The sequence below is a fragment of the Hylobates moloch genome, unplaced genomic scaffold (assembly GCF_009828535.3).
Source record: "Hylobates moloch isolate HMO894 unplaced genomic scaffold, HMol_V3 SCAFFOLD_11, whole genome shotgun sequence".
Taxonomy (NCBI): Eukaryota; Metazoa; Chordata; class Mammalia; order Primates; family Hylobatidae; genus Hylobates; species Hylobates moloch.
Window position 1 is genome coordinate 38182239 of NW_026652286.1, and position 19541 is coordinate 38201779.

Here is a 19541-nt window from a genome sequence, read left to right on the forward strand (position 1 = left end):
GGGCGGGCTGTGGTGTTCCGGGCCTATGAGCGAGCCTGGGGCGGCTGGGGGCCCGGCCCTGCGCCGCCTGAACACCGCCCGGACGGGGCTGAGCCTTCTGGGAGGGTCAAAAGAGAGCTGGATTCGCCTAAGCCGACCCGAAAGCCGGCCTGGACGCAGCCCACTCGCTGCTCCTCCGGTGCTGGGGGATCTGAAGAGGGGCAGGCGGCCGGGCAGCGCCTCCGGATCTCTGCGAGCTGGGAAGAGCCAGGGACTGAATGGCCTTCGGCCTCTGCCCTCGGAGGCCACTTCTTGCCCCTTGTCCCTTGGGGCGAACCACTGGGGCGTAGTGGGCGTGGCAGTGGGCAGCCACGTTCCGGGTCGAGGTCTGAGCCGGAAATGGTGACTCAGGCCTCAGGACCTTTCTGAACTGCGGGAGCCGATGTGCTTAGGCTGGACACTGGCTGGAAGGAGGCCTCCGAGCCCCATTATTTCCCCGGGGTGGGTGCCTGTTAGGGGCGGGTGTCTGCACAGCGAGAGGAGCTCTCCCAAGCAGGGGTCCACCTCTGCCGACCTTGTCCGCGGCCAAAAGAAACAGCAGCACAGTCGCCCACCACGAAACCAAGTGCCCAGCACACGATCTCCGTGTTTACATTTGTTCGCCAGCACGTGGGCATGCGTTGGCAAAACCGATTGGCCCGGCTCGCTGCAAACTCAAACGCAATTTTAAAAAATTTCCCTAGTGCTTCGTTAAACTGATTTAATCTGTCCCTTAAGCACTTATACGTTTCTTCCAGTTTTTTTTTTTCTTTCTCCCTTTTTTTTTTTTTTTTTTTTATCTAAGAGGGTTTTTGCTTTTTCCCCCTCCCTGGGGTGCGTTGGCCCGTTCTCGGCTCACTACAACCTGCAACCTCCGCCTTTAGAGTTCAAGCGATTCTCATGCCTCAGCCACCCGAGTAGCTGGGATTACAGGCGGCTGCCACCACACCTGGCTAATTTTTGTATTTTTAGTAGAGACGAACTTCCCAATGTTGGCCAGGCTGGTCTCCAACTCCTGATCTCAAGTAATCCGCCCGCCTCGGCCTCTCAAAGTGCTGGGATTACAGACGTGAACCACCGCTCCCGGCCTCTTCCAGTTTTCTGTTGTAAATAACTCCGTGGTGTATATTCTTCCTTCTCCATGTTTTTTGTTTTGTTTTTTTTTTCGACACGGAGTCTCGCTCTGTCGCCCAGGTTGGAGTGCAGTGGCGCGATCTCGGCTCACTGCAGCCCCCACCTCCCGGGTTCCCTGGTTCCAGCGATTCTCCTGTCTCCCGGGTAGCTGGTATTACAAGCACACACCAGGCCCGGCCAATTTTTGTATTTTTGCAAAATACAAAATACAGAGTTTCGCCATGTTGGCAGGCTGGTCTCAAACTCCTGACCTCAGGTGATCGCCCGCCTCGGCCTCCCAAAGTGCTAGGATTACAGGCGTGAGCCACCGCGCCTGGCCTTTTAAAAATATTCTTTTGGCTACCTCCCTGGAGTGATAATTCCTCAGTCAAAGGATATAAACTGGCAAACTGCCCTCCAGAAACACAATACATTCTCACTAGCAGTGGATTAGAGCACACTCTGTGAATTCAGGACATCAGTGGATGTTCATTGATGTGGTTTTGTTGTTTTGATTCATATTGTTGAATAGCTGTCATGGGTTTAATGATAATTTACATTTATTTCTATTGCCTGTCTTTCTTATTGTTAGCACTTTATGGATATTAACACTTTGTCATATATGTTGTTCTAATGCTTTTCAAAGGCTAAACTCAGGCTGAATTTTTCATGAAACACACAGTAGTACTTAACACGTCAAATCGGGAATTTCCTGAGATCACACAACTGAAGACACAGTGAAGGATCAACAGCTGTCTTTTCCTAACATTTGCTAACTGGTGTATAAATGTGTTTTTTATATGGTCATGCAAACCTAATTTTAAGCTCTTGGAGGACAAGAACTCTAGACTTGTATAAGGAGAGTTAGTCAATGATCCACAGTGGCCAAAGCCAAGGAGTGATTTTCAGAACCCTCGCTCCAACACTTCCCCTCCTGCCACTCCTTTTTTTTTATTTTTATTTTTTGAGACAGGGTCTCACTCTGTCCACCCTGTCTCAAAGTGGAGTACAGTGGTGCAATCACGGCTCTGCAGCCTCGATCTCCCCAGGCTCAAGAGATCCTCCCACCTCACCCTCCCAAATAGCTGGGACTAATGATGTGTACTACCACGCCCAGCTAATTTTTGCATTTTTAGTAGAGACTGTGTTTCACCATGTTGCCCAGGCTGGTCTAGAACTCCTGGGCTCAAGCAATCCGCCCGTCTCCGTCTCCCAAAGTGCTGGAATTACAGGCATCGGCCACCATGTTGCCCAGTCTGTGGACCCCCTCCTGTCACTCCTGATGACAAATATAATTATTTGAGATAATTGACATTTTCTCAATTTAATATGAAGCATAAACAAAAATAGAGAACCACTACTTTTATCGATCTGTAACATAAACTGTATGTGAAAATAGTGTGCTTTCTAAGTAAATGGGACTTTAAAGCCCCTTAGTTACCTCTCCACAACTAGACTGATGCTCCTAAACTCCTCCTATGTAAGAATTCTGTATCTCTGTTCTCACCTCCCCTCCCTCACCCTTTGCTCTTTCACAACACCTGGCTTTATTTCCTTAGCAGGCTTATTTCTATCTCAAAGTATGTTGTTAGTTTATTACTATCTGCTTCTAGAAAAATAAGGTCCCCGAGGGTAGGGACCTTCTGTTCCTTGTTCATTGCAGTATTCTAATGTGGATTAGGCGCTCACTCCCTTATGAGTGATAAAAGAGCCCTTATTTAAATAATTGTTGGTTTATTTGCTTCCTAAATTGGCACATTTGCAGATAAGTTTGCCTATTTCAGATTTTGAACTGGGAGTGGTAGTTGTTCACACCTGCAATCCCAACACTTTGGGAGGTCAAGACAGGAGGATCATTTGAGGCCAGGAGTTCAAGACCAGCCTGGGCAACATAGTGAGACCTCACCTCTACTAAAAATTTAAAAATTAGCTGGGCGTAATGGCACATGCCTGTAGTCCCAGCTACTCAGGAGGCTGAAGTGGGAGGATCACTTGAGCCTGAGAGATGACGGCTGCAGTGAGCCGTGACTGTGCCACTGCACTCCAGCCTAGGCAGCAGAGCGAGAACTATCTCAGGAAAAAAAAAAAATTGAACAGAGATCACCACTCTATTGCTCTATTTAATGCAAGATTGTAGAGGTAGCAGCCATCATATTTCCTATTTTTCCCCATTCCAATAACAAAAATTTAAATGGTACAAAATTCTCCCATCTATCCCTTCAATTCCCAGCCCAGTTCCCCTTCCTGAAGGTAAACACTCTTAACAATGTTTTGTTTTGTTTTGTCAACTCCTACTTTGCCACCTGTCTGTTTCCCTAAACTGGGAGGTCTTTGAAGTAGGCTAAGGCAGAAGGGCTTGGGTTGTGGATGGGAAGGGAAGAGTTCTTGGTCCACGGACCCAGGACTTTGAAGTCCTCACACAGAATCGAAGAGGTAAGTTCACAATAAATGTATAGAATGATTGGGGAAAAGAATTTTTTTTTTTTCTTGAGACAAGGGTTTGCTCTATTGCCCAGGCTGGAGTGCAGTGATGCGTTCATGGCTCACTGCAACCTCCCCTTCTGGGCTCAAGCAATTCTCCCACCTCAGCCTCTTGAGTGGCCAGGACTACAGGCAAGTGCCACTACACCTGGTGAATTTTTGTATTTTTTGTAGAGACCGGGTCTCACCATGTTGCCCAGGCTGGTCTTGAACTCCTGAGCTCAAGTGATCTGCCTACCTCAGCCTCCCAAAGTGTTGGGATTACAGGTGTGAGCCACTGCACCTGGCTGAAGGAATTTTTTTTTTTTTTTTTAAATTGAAAACAAGACTCAGTGCTAGAGCCGTTTCCTCTCTGAAGCCTTTCCTGGCTCTCCATTCCCTACTCCAGACTTTCCACCGCACCCAGCAGGACTATGTAACACTCTTACTTTGTTTACTTGTCTGGTTTTCATACTGCCCAGGGCAGGGTCCAAACTGTATTTGTCTTCGGAGCTCCAGCAACCAGCACTGTGTCTTGGCCCCTGAGAAAGTGCTTAATAAATGTTTCTGGAATAATTTAATGAAAATCCAATGATCTTTAAAACAAAATATGTGAGAAACCCAGGCCCTGCCTCTTCAAGCTGAGAACATGGCACAATATTATGGTTTAACTGTAGCAACATCCTAACTGAAATTTTAAGTGACTGTTCTGATTTTTAAAATTTCATGCTCCTCTGAGTAAAGCACACACTGTACTGGAGAGATGGGTTACACCCGCCTGCCCCAGGCCATATCTAATTCAAATTTCCAGTTCCTTTCTCCACCCAATGTTGTTTCTAACTAATGTTGCTAGGCAACTTTTGCAGAATCCACATGCTTGTGGTAATGTTGAAAGAACTGAGTAAAAATCTTGCCTCTAGCTTCTGGGATAACAAACCTAACCTGTTTATCCTCTTTAGACTCATGACTTAGCACATAAAGAGCTTTAAAACTATTTTCAACCCATTCACCTTCCTTAGCAACAAAACAAGCAAGATTCTTGCCCTGAAGATTTAAAACTGAGATTTCTAAATCACCTTCTCAAGTATTTTTAATACATATAGCACATGAATATGCATGCATATTCCTATTAACATGAGCCTTGCACTTTGAATGAAATCCTTCAGAATCAGGAACTAACTTTTCTCAGTGATGCAAAGCCTTTAGGAATGTTTCCTAAGACTAGTCAGCCGTTACGGAAAGCTGAATCTTTTCTATTAATATGCTTTTTATTCTGGAGAAATAATCAGTTTCTCTAAAGACCCTACTCTGATAGATTTCTAACTTTAAAAAAAGACACATTAGTCAAATGTCAGTTTTTCACTTAAAAGACAAATAATATGCTTAAAGAGTTCAACTTTCATCTTCCTTGTTATCTTTACCTTTCTCCTTATGCTTCTTCTCACAGCAAGTCTCAATTTATTTCAACCCATATCTGTTACCAGCTGCCTGTTGGCCTCAGGAATACAAATCTCAGGCTAGAATGTGGTAACTCCTAGACTGCTCCTGTTTGACTTCCCAGGTATAAATTAGATTTCTCTACTTCGTCACGTGCCTTAATAACCTCTGATGGATGTGATTATTTGACCATTTCACCGCATGTTCATCAGCATACCCTGAGAATACAGTACCGTCAAAGTCAATTCTTCCCTAATTGTTAAGTTTTTTTGGTTTGTTTTTGTTTTTGTTTTGAGACGGAGTCTCGCTCTGTCGCCCAGGCTGGAGTGCAGTGGCGTGATCTCAGCTCACTGCAAGCTCCGCCTCCCAGGTTCACGCCATTCTCCTGCCTCAGCCTCCCAAGTAGCTGGGACTACAGGCGCCCGCCACCATGCCTGGCTAATTTTTTGTATTTTTAGTAGAGACAGGGTTTCACTGTGTTAGCCAGGATGACCTCGTGATCCGCCTGCCTCGGCCTCCCAAAGTGCTGGGATTACAGGTGTGAGCCACCACGCCTGGCCAATTGTTCAGTTTATTAAATGTGAGACTAGCATTATCTCATGCAAATAGTGTTCAATAAATGTAAGTGTGCTTTCAGGCTTGGCATGGTGGCTCACGCCTGTAATCTCAGCACTTTGGGAGGCCAAGATAGGAGGATTCCTTGGGTCCAGGAGTTCGAGGCCAGCCTGGGCAACCTAGGGAGACTCGCTCTCTACAAAAAATTTAAAAAATTAGCCGGCCATGGTGGTGTGCGCCCATGGTCCCAGCTGATCTGGAGGCTGAGGTGGGAGGATTGCTTGGGCCTGGGAGGTAGAGGCTGCAGTGAGCCATGATCACATCACTGCATTCCAGCCTAGGCAACAGAGCAACACCCTGTCGGGGAAAAAAAAAAAGTTATAAGTATGCTTTCAATTATAGCAATGCTGTTTGAGAAAAATTCATAGTTGTTAATGGCTTTATAGTCAGTAATTGCAGTATGTGACTCCTGATGTCCCCAAAATAAGTTTGCTTAATATGGATGGGCTTGAGTTTATGCACAACCAGCTAGGAAGATCAAATCAGAACACAGTATCTATGTAATAAGAACTTGAGAAGCATAACCCAGGAGAAACAACCAGTTAAGAACTTGTATTTTAATAAAATAAACATTTCTTGTCGTGCCGAATTAATCTTTAAGGACTACTAACATGCAATTTCCATGCATCGTTCTGATATTTATTTAAGATAGATCAAGGGCAGATCATTATATCCTTTGGATATGGGTATATCAATTGTATGGATTCTATAAAAAATGTCTGAAGATCTAAGATTTTCATTCAGGTTTTGCTTGGGGTCTTCAGCTAGGAGAGACCATGCTAGGGTACTTAAAGGTTGTGTCTGTTCATGTATGAAACAGCTGTAACCAGCCTTATTTATGAAAGGAGCCCTTAGGCCTACTCCTAGTTATCTCAGCAGTTCTCAGCCTTACACAGGCCCCCTAATCTTTTTTTTTTTTTTTTTTTTTGAGACAGAGTCTGGCTCTGTCCCCCAGGCTGGAGTGCAGTGGCACCATCTCGGCTCACTGCAAGCTCCGCCTCCCGGGTTCACGCCATTCTCCTGCCTCAGCCTCCCGAGTAGCTGGGACTACAGGCGCCTGCCACCACGCCCTGCTGATTTTTTTGTATTTTAGTAGAGACAGGGTTTCACTATGTTGGCCAGGATGGTCTCGAACTCCTGACCTCGTGATCCGCCCACCTCGGCCTCCCAAAGTGCTAGGATTACAGGCTTGAGCCACCGCGCCCGGCCTAGGCCCCCTAATCTTGAAACACTTCATAGTCCACTGCAATAGGTCAGGCAGTGGTACTAATGCAAGACTTTTCCCAAGAGAAAATACCACTGACCATTTCATTCCTAGATAAGAGAGTAGTTCTCAACCAAGATATTTTAAAATGATAGCTCTCTGAAGCATTTAGCCAAAACATTAGCAAATAACCCCTTCCTATTTGCTATTTTATAATTCTTTTCTATTGGAATGGAACTAAATAGTCCCATTTTCTCCAATATTCCTTTTTTTATTTCCTTTACAGAGGCACAAAGGTTGCTGTTCTAATGCGGTCCCTCCGTTTGGGGTCCCTGACTTCCCGCAACACTGTTCTCTATCTTTTTAATGAGTTTCAATAACTGAAAAGTTCACTTCACAGAAATGTCATAAACAGAGGGAACTGTGAGTGCCCAACAGAATGCAGGCACTCATTAAATATTCAGGTAATTGATTAATTGCCTCTCCTTTTGGGTTAGTGACATACACAGGAAATGACCTGAATGACCACAGGGACTGCCAGTTGTTTGCTGGCCACATTGTGATTATTTAAACTGGCTTTGTTCAGGTTACTGCCGCACAAAAGATGTGATGACTCTTCTCCAGTGAGTCAAGGGGCCCTGTCTCATTAGGGGAGGGAAAGGAGGTAAGACAGACATCCCATGCTGCTCTTTTGTTAGCAACAGGAGTGTGTTTAGGTATTGCTGTGTTTTGATGACTCAGTGGTGAGTCAACTTTAAAGTTCCATAAAAGGCCTTGTTCAGCTCAGACAGGATTGAGAGATGACCTCATCCAGTATCTAGTTGGGTAGAGAGTAACCAGTTGTGTGTGACATGATAAGCCGATAAGCCGATTGGGAGTGTATACAAGAAAAAAAAAAAATACTGGTGAGGATGAACTAGTTTCTAACTACAGAAATCAACTCTGCTTGGCAGTCCTCTATTGAGTGTCTACTATGTTCAAGCATCTTATCCTACCAACTGCACATTTGCTTAATACAGGTCAGAATATGAGAAATGCCCTAAGTGCTACAAAGAGCTGGGGTGCCTTTGCAGGAGCTGGGAGAGGGGAGAACATTTTGGTGCCAACTATATGACAGGCACTGGGCCAGATGCTTTACATACTTATTTAATCTTTACGGGAACTCTGTAAGAGAGTTATTTTTATTCACATTTTACAGATGAAAATGAAACACAGGTTAAAAAATGCCTTCATCGTACAATCATAGAACTAGTATTACTGAGACTATATTTCTGAAACTTTATTTTTAATTTTAAAATTAAAAAAAGTTTTAAATTTACCCATCCAATGACCTATCAATATTTTTTATTTTAGTATTATATTTTTGAGACAGGGTCTCCATCACCCAGGCTGGAGTGCAGTGGCACGATCATGGCTCACTGCAGCCTCAACCTCCTGGGACCAAGCAATCCTCCCACCTCAGCCTCCTGAGTAGCTGGGACTACAGGCACATGCCACCATACCTGGCTAATTAAAAAAATTGTTTGTTTGGTTTTTTTTTGGAGACGGAGTCTCGCTGTGTCCCCCAGGTTGGAGTGTAGTGGCACGATCTCAGCTCACTGCAAGCTCCGCCTCCTGGGTTCACGTCATTCTCCTGTCTCAGCCTCCCAAGTAGCTGGGACTACAGGCACCTGCCAACACGCCTGGCTAATTTTTTGTATTTTTAGTAGAAATGGGGTTTCACCGTGTTAGCCAAGATGGTCTCGATCTCCTGACTTCATGATCCACCCATCTTGGCCTCCCAAAGTGCTGGGATTACAGGCGTGAGCCACCGCGCCCGGCAAAATTTTTTTTTGTAGAGACGTGGCCTCACTATGTTGCCCAGACCAGTCTCAAACTCCAAGGTATCCTCCCACCTCAGCCTCTCAAAATGTGGGGATTACAGGTGTAAGCCACCATGCCCAGCCTTCTGAGACTTTATTACTGCTGACTTAAAGCCTGGTTCTTCCTACCCCAGTAAGAAGGGCGTAAGGTGAAGGGCGAAATAGGAGATTTGATGAAGGCAGGGTCACACTGGACCCAGCTGGTAGGCCAGGCTAGTTGAGCAGTGTGATGTCTAGAGTCATCCTTCCAGGTAGCCCAGCACACAACTTGATGGTGTGAATGTGGACAGTGGGATCCAGAGGGAGTCAGACTTGTACCTTATTTTTTTGTTTCATCATAAAATCCAAATGTATTTTAAACTCTAAAATCAAGAGGAAAAATTACAAAGATTGATATCAGAAAGTAAAGTAAGGGATGAAGAAGTGGTAGAGGGCTGGAGGAAAGTGCTAGTTTAAAGTAGTAAAATCAAGGAATGCTTTTCTGAGGAAGTGGCATTTGAGCAGGAACCTGAAAGGAGTGAGAAAATCAGCCACATGGAGATCTGGGGGAGAGTTTACAAAACCAAATATTGGTATTGTTTATTATACTCCATATTGGAAACCACCCAAATTTCCATTAAATACGAAGTAACTATAGCTTGCAAAATAATGAGCTGGAACTATATGTACAGAATGAAAAGATGTCTATAAGATAATGGAGAAAAGGGCCAGGTGCGGTGGCTCACCTGTAATCCCAGCACTTTGGGAGGCCAAGGCAGGTGGATCACTTTAGGTCAGGAGTTCTAGACCAGCCTGATCAACATGGTGAAACCCAGACCGTACTAAAAATACAAAAATTAGCCAGGTGTGGTGGTGCATGCCTGTAATCCCAGCTACTTGGGAGGCTGAGGTGAGAGAATCACTTGAATCCTGGAGGCGGAGGTTGCAATGAGCTGAGATTGTACCACTGCACTCCAGCCTGGGTGACAGAGCAAGACTGTGTCTCAAAAAACAAACAAAACATATAATGGAGAACAGCTGCAAAACTGTATAATGATTCAATTAAAAACAAACGAGAAAATTAACCTAAAGCAAACATATTTATCACAGGGAAAACATCTGAAGAAATACAAAAAATTGAAAATTGGGCTAGGTACGGTGGCTCACATCTGTAATACCAACACTTTGGGAGGCCGAGGCAGGTGGATCACTTGAAGTCAGGAGTTCCAGACCAGCCTGGCTAACATGGTGAAACCCTGTCTGTAACCAAAATTCAAAAATTAGCCAGGTGTGGTGGTACATGCCTGTAATTCCAGCTAGCTAGTTGAGAGGCTGAGGCACAAGAATCGCTTGAATCCGGGAGGTAGAGGTTGAAGTGAGCCAAGATCATGCCACTGCACTCTAGCCTGGGTGACAGAGCGAGACTGTCTAAAAACAAAACAAAACAGAAATTGAAAACTGGATGGTTGGAAGCAAGATGGCTGAATAGAAGCCTCCATCAATCGTCATCCCTGCAGGAACATCAAACTGAATGATTTTCTACACAAAAAAGCACCATCATAAGAACCAAAAATCAGGTGAGCGATCATAGTACCTGGTTTTAACTTCATATCACTGAAAGAGCCACTGAAGAGGGTAGGAAATACAGTCTTGAATTATACAGTCTTGACAGACCCTTCCCCCACTCCCCAGCAGCTGCTGCGTGGCACAGAGAGAGAATCTGTGTGCTTCAGGGAGGGCAAGTGCAGCTATTGTGGGATTTTGCATTGGAACACAGTGCTGCCAACACTGGGCAGAACTCAACCGGTGCCCATAAAGGCAGCAGTGGACCAGCCTTACCCAGAGGGGAATCACTCATCCCAGTGGTCAGGACTTGAGTTTTGGCAAGCCTTGCCACCACAGGCTAATGTTCTCTGGGGTCCTAAATAAACTTGGAAGGCTGTCTAGGCCACAAGGACTGCAACTCTTAGGCAAGGCTTAGTCCTGTGTTGGGCCCAGAGCCAGTGGACTTGGGAGCCACACAACCTAGTGAGACACTAGCTGGGGCAGTCAAGGTAGTACTTATGTCACCCCTCCTTCAAGTTCAGGCAGTGCAGTTTGCAAATCCAAAAGAGACCCCTTCCTTCCACTTGAGGATAGAGAAGAGTAAAGAAAACTTTGTCTTGCAACTTGGATACCAGCTCAGCCACATTAGGAAAGGGCGCCGGGTAGAGTTGTGAGGCCCCCATTCTAGGACCTAGTCCTAGATGACATTTCTAGACACAACCTGGGCCAGAAGGGAACCTGCTGCCTTGAAGGGAAGGACCCAGTCCTGGCAAGATTTATCACCTGCTGATTAAAGAACCCTATATAAGCAGCAATGGTAACCAAGTAGTACATGCTGTGAGCCTTCGGTGAGACTGAGATGTGCCAGCTTCAGGTGTGAGCCATCACATTCACAGCCAGTTCTGTGCTGGCTTCAGATCTGACCCAGCACAGGAGCAGGGGTGGTGGCCACAGGGGTGCTTGTTTAACCTCTCCTCCATCTCCAGGCACCTCAGCACAGAGAGAAAGAGATGCTGTTTGTTTGGGAGAAAGTATGGGGCCAGGTGCAGTGGCTCATTCCTGTAATCTTAGCATTTTGGGAGGCTGAGGCAGGTGGATCACTTAAGGCCAGGAGTTCAAGACCAGCCTGGGAAACATAGCAAAAACCTATCTCTACTAAAAATACAAAAATTAGCTGGGCATGGTGGCGCATGCCTATACTCCCAGCTATTCGGGTGCCTGAGGCATGAGAATTGCTTGACCCCAGGAGGCGGAGGTTGCAGGGAGCCAAGACTGCACCACTGCACTCCACCCTGGGTGACAGAATGAGACCCTGAGAAAGAAAGAGAGAGAGAGAGAGAAGGAAGGAAGGAAAGAAGGAAGGAAGGAAGGAAGAAAAAAAAGAAAAGAAAAGGAATATATTGTGTGAGAAAAGAACAAGAGTCTGCCTGATAATCCAGAGACTTCTTCCAGGCCTTATCCAAGGTAACGAAGGTGGTACCTCTATGAGTCTGCAAGAACCATGGCGTTACTGGGTTACATTGTGGGTTACCCACCAATGGCCCACTAATGACCAAAAACTTTATCACAACACTCAAGTCTCTTCAAATACCTGGAAAGCCTTCCAAAAAGGACAGGTACAAACAAGCCCAGATTGTGAAGGATACAATAAATACCTAGCTCTTCAATGCCCAGATACTGATAAACATCTGCAAGCATCAAGACCATCCAGGGAAATAGACACCAGGGATTAATCCCAGAGACAGAGAGAAATTTGACCTTTCAGACAGAGAATTCAAAATAGCTGTCTTGAAGAAACTCAAAGAAATTCAAGATAACACAGAGAAGGAATTCAGAATCCATTAGATAAGTTTAACAAAGAAATAGAAATAATTAAAAAGAATTGAGCAGAAATCCTAGAGTCGAAAAATGCAATTGACATACTAAAGAACTCATCAGAGTCTTTTAATAGCAGAATTGATCAAGCAGAAGAGTTAGTGAACTTGGGCTGTTTGAAAATACAAAGTCAGAGGAGACAAAAGAAAAAAGAACAAAAAAGAATGAAGCATGCCTACAAGATCTAGAAAATAGCCTCAAAAAGGGCAAATCTAAGAGTTATTGGCTTTAAAGAGGAGGTAGAGAGAGAGGTGGGGTTCATTCAAAGGAATAATAATAGATAACTTTCCATACCTAGAGAAAGATACCAATATTCAAGTATAAGGAGGTTATAGAACACCAAGCAGGTTTAACCCAAAGAAGACTACTTCAAGGCATTTAATATTCAGACTCCCAAAGGTCAAGGATAAAGAAAGGATTCTAAAACCAGCAAGAGAAAAGAAACAAATAACATACAATGCAGCTCCAATAGGTCTGGCAGCAGACTTTTTGATGGAAACCTTACAAGTCAGGAGAGAGTGGCATGACAATATTTAAAATGCTGAAGGAAAAAAAAAACTTTTACCCTAGAATAGTATTACTATATCTGATGAAAATATCCTTCAAACATGAAGGAGAAGTAAAGACTTTCCTGGACAAGCAAAAGCTGAAGGATTTCATCAACACAAGACCTATCCTACAAGAAATGCTAAAAAGAGTTTTTCAATCTGAAAGAAAATGATGGTAATAAGAATAAGAAATCACCTGGGCCAAGGTGGGAGAATTGCTTGAACCCAAGAGTTTGAGATCGGCCTGGGCATTACAGTGAGACTCCATCTCTACAAAAAAAAAAATAATTGTCTTAATTGGCTGGGCATAGCGGCTCATGCCTGTAATCCCAGCACTTTGGGAGGCTGAGGCAGGAGGACCGCTTGAGCCTAGGAGGCTACAGTGAGCTATAATCAAGCAACTGGACTCTAGCCTGGGTGACAAAGTGAGACCTTGTCAAAAAAATAAAAAATAATAATAAATAAATCATCTGAAGGTACAAAACTTACTGATAATAATAAGTACTACACAGAAAAACACAGAATATTCTAACACTGTCATTGTGGTATGTAAACTACTCATATTTTAAGTAGAAAAACAAAAAAGACAAACCAGTCAAAAATAATAATTACTGGCCGGGTGCAGTGGCTCACACCTGTAATCCCAGCACTTTGGGAGGCCAAGGTGGGCAGATCACGGGGTCAGGAGATGGAGACTAACCTGGTTAACACGGTGAGACCCCATCTCTACTAAAAATACAAAAATTAGCTGGGCGTGGTGGCACATGCTTATAATCCCAGCTACTCAAGAGGCTGAGGCAGGAGAATCACTTGAACCCCAAAGGGAGAGGTTGCAGCGAGCTGAGATCGTGCCACTGCACTTCAGGCTGGGCAACAGAGCAAGACTCCATCTCAAAATAATAATAATAATAATTACAACAACTTTTCAAGACATAGTACAATAAGATATAAATAGAAACAACAAAAAGTTAAAATGTGGGGAGACAAAGTTAAAGTTTGTATTAGTTTTTATTAGTTTCCTGTTTATTAGTTAGTTTACACAATTAGTGTTACATTGTCATCAGTTTAAAATAATGGGTTATAAGATATTATTTGCAAGCCTCATGGTAACCTCAAATCTAAAAACATACAATGGATACACAAAAAATAAAAAACAAGAAATTAAAACATATCACCAGAGAAAATCACCTTCACTAAAAGGAAGACAGGAAGGAAGGAAAGAAGGAAGAGAAGACCAAAAACAACCAGAAGACAAATAACAAAATGGCAGGAGTAAGTCCTTACTTATCAATAACAACATTGAATGTAAACGGACTAAGCTCTCTAATCAAAAGATGCAGAGTGGCTGAATGGATTTTTTTAAAAAAGACTCAATGATCTGTTGCCTACAAGAAACACACTTCACCTATAAAGACACACATAAACTGAAAATAAAGGGATGGAAAAAGATGCTTTATGCAGACGGAAACTAAAAAAGGAGCAGAAGTAGCTATGCTTATAACAGACAAAACAGATTTCAAGACAAAATCAAGGCTGGGTGTGGTGGCTCACACCTGTAATCCCAGCACTTTGGGCGGCGGAGGTGGGCAGATCACCTGAGGTCAGGAGTTCAAGACCAGCCTGGCCAACATAGCGAAACCCCATCTCTACTAAAAATACAAAAATTAGCCTGGCATGGTGGCACACACCTGTAATCCCAGCTATTCAGGAGGCTGAGGCAGAAAAATTGCTTGAACCCAGGAGGTGGAGGTTGCAGTGAGCTGAGATTACACCACTGCACTCCAACCTGGGTGACAGAGTGAGACTCCATCTCAAAAGAAAAAGACAAAAACTATAAAAAGAGACAAAGAAGGTCATTACATAATGATAAAGGGGTCAATTCAGCGAGAGAATACAATTGTAAATATATATGCACCCAACACTGAAGCACCCAGATATATAAAGCAAATATTATTAGAGCTAAAGAGAGAGACAGACTCAACTACAATAATAGCACAAGATTTCAACACCCCACTTTCAGCATTGGACAGATCATCCAGACAGAAAATCAACAAAGAAACATTAGACTTAATCTGCACTATGGATCAAATGGACCTAATAGATATTTATAGGACATTTCACACAATGGTTACAGAAGACACATTCTTCTCCTTAGCACATGGATCATTCCCAAGGATGGATCATATGTTAGGCCACAAAACAAGTCTTAAAGCATTAAAAAAAATGAAATAATATCAAGGATCTTCTCTGACCACAATGAAATAAAACTAGAAATCAATAACAAGAGGAATTTTAGAAACTATACAAACACATGAAAATTAAACAATATGCTCCTGAATAACCAGTGGCTCAACTAAGAAATTAATAAGAAAATTAAAAAATTTCTTGAAAGAATAATGGAAACACAACAACATATCAAAACCTGTGGGATACAGTGAAAGCAGTACTAAGAGGGAAGTTTATGGCTATAAGGGCCTACCTCATAAAAGATAAAAAGGCTGGGTGCAGGGCTCATGCCTGTAATTCCAGCACTTTGGGTGGCCAAGGTGGGCAGATTGCTTGAGCTTAGGAGTTTGAGACCAGCCTGGGCAACATGGCAAAACCCCATCTCTACTAAAAATACCAAAAAAATTAACCAGGCATGGGGCACATGTCTGTAGTCCCAGCTACTTGGGCGGCTGAGGCATGCGAATTGCTTGGACCTGGGAGGCGGAGGTTGCAGTGAGCCAAGATTGGCCACTGCACTCTGGCCTGGGTGACTGAGTGAGACTCTGTCTCAAACAAACAAATGAACAAACACACAAACTTCAAGTAAACAACCTAATGATGCCTCTTAAAGAACTAGAAAAGCAAGCGCAAACCAAACCCAAAGTCAGTAGAAGAAAAGAAATAATAAAGATCGGAGCAGAAATAAATGAAATTGAAACAAATGAAACAATACAGAGGATGAAGACAAAAAGTTCATTTTTTGAAAAGATAAATAAGGCTGGGTTCAGTGGCTCACACCTGTAATCCCAGCACTTTGGGAGGCTGAGGTGGGGGGATCACGAGGTCAGGAGATCAAAACCATGGTGAAACCCCATCTCTACTAAAAAACACAAAAAATTAGCTGGGCCTGGTGGTGGGCACCTGCAGTCCCAGCTACTCGGGAGGCTGAGGCAGGAGAATGGCGTGAACCTGGGAGGTGGAGCTTGCAGTGAGCCGAGATCGCACCACTGCACTCCATCCTGGGCAACAGAGTGAGACTCCATCTCAAAAAAAAAAAAAAAAAAGAAAAGATAAACAAAATGACAAACCTTTAGCCAGACTAAGAAAAAAAGAGAGACTGAAATAAATAAAATGAGAGGTGAAAAGGGAGACGTCACAACTGATACCAAGAAATTCAAAGGATCTTAGGTACTACTATGAGTAAGTATATGCCAACAAATTGGAAAACCTAGAAAAAAATAGATAAATTTCTAGATACATGCAACCTACTGAGTTGAACCATGAAGAAATTCAAAACTTTAACAGACCAATAGTAAGTAACAATTTCAAAGTCAAAATAAAAAGTCTGCCAGCAAAGAATAGCCTGGGGCTCAATAGTTTTACTGATGAATTTTACCAAACATTTAAATAACTAATACCAATCTTACTCAAACTATTCAAAAAAATTGAGGAGGGAATACTTTCAAACTCATTCCATGAGGCCATTATTACCCTGATGGCAAAACCAGACAAAGACACATCAAAAAAAAAAAAAAAAAGAAAGAAAGAAAAGAAAAAAGAAAGAAAACAACAGGCCAATATCCCTGATGAACACTGATGCAAAAATCCTCAACCAAATACTATTAGGTTGGTGCAAAAGTAATTGCGGTTTCAGACTGTGAATTTTAAATCATTATAACTAGGCTCAAACACATCTTTATTAATCGAAACAGGAAACACTACAATCAACACATTTTTGCCAGTGAGAAATGTTTATTCCTATAGTGTAAAAATCCATGCTTCAGGATTCAGCAAACTCTTGGAAATCATTTTCTGCATCCTGCTGGTTGTGGAAGCATTTTCTCTACAAAAAGTTGTTGAGATGCTTGAAGAAGTGGTAGTCAGTTGGTGATAAGTCAGGTGAGTATGGCAGATGAGGCAAAACTTCATAGCCCAATTTGCTCAACTTTTAAAGTGTTGGTTGTGTGACTGACGTGTGTTTGGATGTTGTCGTGGAGAAGAATTGGGCCCTTTCTGTTGACCAATGCTGGCTGCCGTTGTTGCAGTTTTTGGTGCATCTCGTCCGTTTGCTGAGCATACTTCTCAGATGTAATGGTTTTGCCAGGATTCAGAAAGCTATACTGGATCAGACCAGCAGCAGACCACCAAACAGTGGCCATGACCTTTTTTGGTGCAAGTTTGGCTTTGGGAAGTGCTTCGGAGCTTCTTCTCAGTCCAACCACTAAGCTGGTCATCGCCAGTTGTTGTATAAAATCCACTTTTTGTCACATGTCACAATCCGATCAAGAAATGGTTCACTGTTATTGCATAGAATAAGAGAAAACAACACTTCGAGACAACGTTTTTAAAAATTTTTGCCCAGCTCATGAAGCACTCACTTACCAAGACATCTTTTTTTTTCCACCTTTTTCACCTTTCCAATTTGCTTCAAATGCCACATGACCATAGAATGGTCGATGTTGAGTTCTTTGGCAACTTCTTGTGTAATTGTAAGAGGATCAGCTTTGATGATTGCTGTCAGTTGGTCATTGTCAACTTCTGATGGCTGGCCACTACACTCTTCATCTTCAAGGTTCTTGTCTCCTTTGCAAAACTTCTTGAACCACCACCGTACTGTACATTCATTAACAGTTCCTGGGCCAAATGCCTTATTGATGTTATGAGTTTTCTTGCTGCTTTATGACCCATTTTGAACCCAAATAAGAAAATTGCTCTAATTTGCTTTTTGTCTAACATCATTTCCATAGTCTAAAATGAACATAAAATAAACAACAAATAATAAGTCATTAGCAAGAAAACATAAAGTGAGAAATGTCCATTAAAATGATGTATAACATAACCACATTTATTGAAGAATGTATTCCAATATCAAACGGCGAATTCCAACAATGCAAAAACTGCAATAGTTTTGTACTCACCTTAATAGCAAACTGAATTCAACAACACATTAAAAAGATCATTCATCATGACCAAGTGAGATTTATCCCAGGGATGCAAGGATGATTTGTCATATGCAAATCAATCAATGCGATACATCATATCTACAGAATGAGGGACAAAACTATACTATCATTTCAATTCACACTGAAAAAGCATTTGATAAAATTCAACATCCCTTCATTATAAAAACCTTAAAAAAACCTGGGTGTAGAAGGAACATACTTCGGCTGGGCACAGTGGCTCACACCTGAAATCCCAGCACTTTGGAAGGCCAAGGTAGGTGGATCACTTGAGGTCAGGAATTCGAGACCAGCCTGACCAATATGGTGAAACCCCATCTCTACTAAAAATACAAAAAAATTAGCCAAGCATGGTGGCACACACCTGTGATCCCAGCTACTCAGGAAGCTGAGGCAGGAGAATCACTTGAACCCAGGAGGCAGAGGTTGCAGTGAGCCGAGATTGCACCATTGCACTCTAGCCTGGGCGACAAGAGCGAAACTCTGCCTGAAAAAAAAAAAAAGGCATACTTCAACACAGCCCTACATGATAGACCCACAGCTAGTGTCATACTCAATGGTGAAAAACTGAAAGTCTTTCTTCCAAGATCTGGAGCACAACAAGGATGCCCACTTTCATCACTGTTACTCAACACGGTACTGGGTGTCCCAGCTAGAGCAATCAGACAAGAGAAAGAAAGAAAGGGCATCCAAATTGGAAAGGAAAAAATCAAATTATCCTTGTTTGCAGATGATATGATCTTATATTTAGAAAAACCAAAAGACACCACTAAAAAATTATTAGAACAAATATACAAATTCGGTAAACTTGCAGGAAATAAAACAATATACAAAAGTCAACATGCAAAATCAACATGTATCAGTACACACAGCTATTACTGGGTTAAAAAAAAGAGAACAAAACATATAAAAATCATGTCTAGGCCAGGCACGGTGGCTCAAGCCTGTAATCCCAGCACTTTGGAAGGCAGAGGTGGGTGGGTCACGAGGTCAGGCGTTCAAGACCAGCCTGGCCAACATGGTGAAACCCTGTGTCTACTAAATATACAAAAATTAGCCAGGCATGGTGGTGCGCACCTATAGTCCCAGCTACTCAGGAGGCTGAGGCAAGAGAATCACTTGAACCTGGGAGGCAGAGATTGCAGTGAGCTGAGATCGCACCACTGCACTCCAGCCTAGGCAACAGAGTGAGACTTCGTACCCAAAAAAAAATAATAAAAATAAAAAATAAATTAAAATAAATTTAAAAATTGGCCTGTAATCCCAGCACTTTCAGAGGCTGAGGTGGGCGGATCACAAGGTCAGGAGATCAAGACCATCCTGGCCAATGTGGTGAAACCCCATCTCTACTAAAAATACAAAAATTAGCTGAGGATGGCAGTGTGTGCCTATAATCCCAGCTACTTGGGAGGCTGAGGCAGGAGAATTGCTTGAGCCCGGGAGGCGGAGGTTGCAGTGAGCTGAGATCACACCACTGCACTCCAGCCTGGTGACAGAGCTAGACTCCATCTCAAAAAATAAATAAAAATTAAAATTAAAAATTAATAAAAAATAAAATATATATTTCTATATGCCAACAGTAAACACTCTGAAAAATCATAAAAGTAATCCCATTTACAATAGCTACAAATAAAATAAAATACCTAGGAAGTAATTTAACCAAAGAAGTGAAAGATTTCTACAATGAAAACAAAAAACATGATTGAAAGAAATTGAA